Genomic DNA, 3218 nt, shown 5'->3' with positions numbered 1-3218 from the left:
AAAAAAACATAAGGAAAAAAGTCGCAGGGCAACCGATAAAGTTGGATAAGCGCACCGCTAAACTCAATGGTTAAATCTCAACCGTTGAGATTTAATCGATCTATCTTAACCGTTGATATTTTAACCTGCAACCGGCTCTCCCACGTCGTCTTCTTCAGCTACCAACCTACAACCCAAAACCCATCTCCAGAGCCAACCAAGAAACCACCACCTGCAACCCAAAACCCATCTTGAAGCAATCCCCTGTAAATCTCTCTTCTCCTGTACACCAAATTCAACCCATCAATTTTTTTATTTTATTTTTTTTTTTTTAACACGCACCCTGTTATTCCTCCGTAGTACCGGAGTCCGCCCCACCTCCTCTGTTTCTAAGAAGACGATGAAGAAACAGAGATGTAGAAATTTTTTCTGAAGTGAAGCTCCATCGTGAACTTTGGGACAGATAAGGAAAAAAGCGCTCCAAAATACGCCATTAGAAGACATGGCACCAACTCACCCCAACCGAGAAAAAAACACCTGAGAATTAACCCACTTTAGAAGACATGGCACTAGAAGGAATCAGCAGCACCACCACCACCACCAATAAACCATTAAAGAGAAAAGAAAATAAACAGGAAAGCTATTGAGAACAGCATGGAGGAAGAAGCACAACTTAGTAAAATCCACAATGAATATACCAAAATACACAAGAGAATCAACAAACTTACAATAAGAATGATCTTGTGAGCTGGATCAAATCTCTTACTGACTACCTTTGTTAAGAAGAGATTACAAAAAAACCAACAAAAACAGAGCCAAAAAAAGAAAAAAATCAGAGGAAGCAAAGCTAAAGGATTCCAACCCTTTGCAGATGGATGGAAGAAATCCTACATTAGCTGAAAGGCCAGAAGATGACGAAGAAGAAAGTGAACAGGACAGTCGAGGAAACTCGAAATGGACTCCGAATCAGAATCTCTCAGCAACGGAAGGTTCAACAAAGAATTCACACCCGCTGAAGAAGATTTTGAGTTTCTGTGGAGGAAATGCTTCGAAGACTTAGGGTTAATATTCTTTGAAGAAGCGAAAGACGAAGCAGACTTCTGCAAATCCTGCTTAGCGTGAAAGGGGATTTGCAGAAGTCTGAGGCGACGGTGGTCGATTGGATCTGAGGGTCTTCTCTGGGAAAGGGGTTGCAGAGGATGGGTCCCTAAGATCCACTGTAAGAACATCTAACCCCTTAAAATCGACCCAGAATTTAATCCACTTTCCCACGATCATCGCTGCTGGGTCCGTCAAGAACCATCACCCCATCTCTCTTGTTCCAACTCTCCTCCATCCCCTTCACCGATGTATGCCTCATTCCTCCCCTCTCATTTTTCTCATCCTTGATTCTCTCTCTGTTTTGATTTTTTTTTTTTTTTTTCAAAACCCTCTTTTTTCTTCGATACCCTTGACATTTTTTATTTTTTAAGAAAGCTGAATATAAGAAGAAGAAGAAGCCACTGTGTATTGTCTTCTTCCACCTCCGCCTCTGGCTTAACCGCCTTCTTCTTCTTCTCCGTTCACAGTGGCCCCCTTCGCTCCTTCCACCTCCGCCCTCCCTGTGTATTGTCTCCTCCCACCTCCGCCCTCCCTGTGTATTACCTGAAGCACTTCCCTGCAACGAAGAACAGGAAAAAGAAGAAATCTGCTCTGACGGTGAGCAGGTTGATGGCTTTTTTTATTCAATGGTTACGATTAAAAGGTCAAAAAATAAACAGTTCAGATTAAACCGTTGAGTTTTGGTATCGTGCTTAAGCAAAATGACAGTAGTGCTGCTACCAGTCACTCAAAAAAATATTTGTTGATTTATTTGTACCGTTGGATTGGAAGATTTGCTCATCATGATGACGAAAGATGTTGAAGGCATCACCTTTCATTGATTATTGGAGAAATTACTGGACTACTCATTTTGTTACTGTATGTTTTTTTTGGGGTTTTTTTTTTTTTTTGATGACTATGTTTCACTTAAGAAAGTGGAGAAAGTTTTCCTCCACGGTTCACCAACCATCCTAGGAATTTTTATCTATTGTTGTACGCATTGTGTGGCACAACAGCAGCCATGTGTGCACAGCGGCCCCCATTGTGCAGACATGGCCACTATTGCACCGCATGATGCGTACAGCAACGACCCCATCCTAGGGTTCACAAACCCCTTCTAGGGTTTTAGGATGTTCCAAAATACCCTCCTAATACCCATTCCTGCCCCACTGTGCAGACACAGCCGCTGCTGCACCGCATGATGCGTACAGCAGCGGCCCCATGCTAGGGTTCACAAACCCCTTCTAGGGTTTTAGAATGTTCCAAAATACCCTCCCAATACCCATTCCTGCCCTCTCCCACTACTCAGTAAATGGCGTAGGTAGAGGAAAATTCGATCCTAACATAATTATACAACATTGAGTTTAAGTTTACAAAACAACCCACAATTCCCTGCTACCTCGTCTCCAATGCCGGTGTGTTGGGTATCTCCCAGTGAAGCTTCTCCAGTTGACAACTGTTGCTAGAGAGGATCCAACTGTAGCAGCGAAAACAGGGTAAGGAATAAAAGATGCACATGTTTTACCCAAATAACTCTCCTAGAACTCTATCTCCAATTCAGTTCCCACGCTGGAGAGTATCCTCTGAATCCTCATCTGCTTCACTCTCTAAACCTCCTGACATTTGAATCCTTATCTTCCTGAAGAGTCATACCCTCCTCCAGGTTCTTCTTCATGTTCTATTCTTAGATTTTTTCGATCAACTCAAGTCCAAAGCTTAGAATATTTTCGATCAAAGCTCTCTCTCTTTTTTGGGGTTATAATCATTCGTTTTCCATTTGTATCTTCTCTATTTTCTCCATCTTCCTAAAGATGGTCTCTTATCAATATAGAGATCCTTTACCCTTGCAGCGCTCCCCAACCCAAACCAACCACACCACCCCCCCCCCCCAAGGGAAGTTTCCGCATTGTTTGATGGTCAGTCTGGTTCAGGTGAACAACCTGATTGGAGATCAGATTCTCCTGCACAAGTTTAGCAAGATGTAGGCAGTGATTAAAAGTTTTGGGTAGTCAAAGACTGAAAGTTTCCAAAGAGATCAGTTGTTCATCTTATCTACCTTCACAGAATTCATCCAAGATCAACTTCGTGGCAAGAGAGCAAAAACACACACACTATAGCAGTTACAATATGAGGAAAAGCACATCACAAAAGTTTTCACA

This window comes from Telopea speciosissima, chromosome 6, assembly GCF_018873765.1.
Source record: "Telopea speciosissima isolate NSW1024214 ecotype Mountain lineage chromosome 6, Tspe_v1, whole genome shotgun sequence".
Lineage (NCBI taxonomy): Eukaryota > Viridiplantae > Streptophyta > Magnoliopsida > Proteales > Proteaceae > Telopea > Telopea speciosissima.
Note: the sequence above shows the minus strand (reverse complement) of the source record.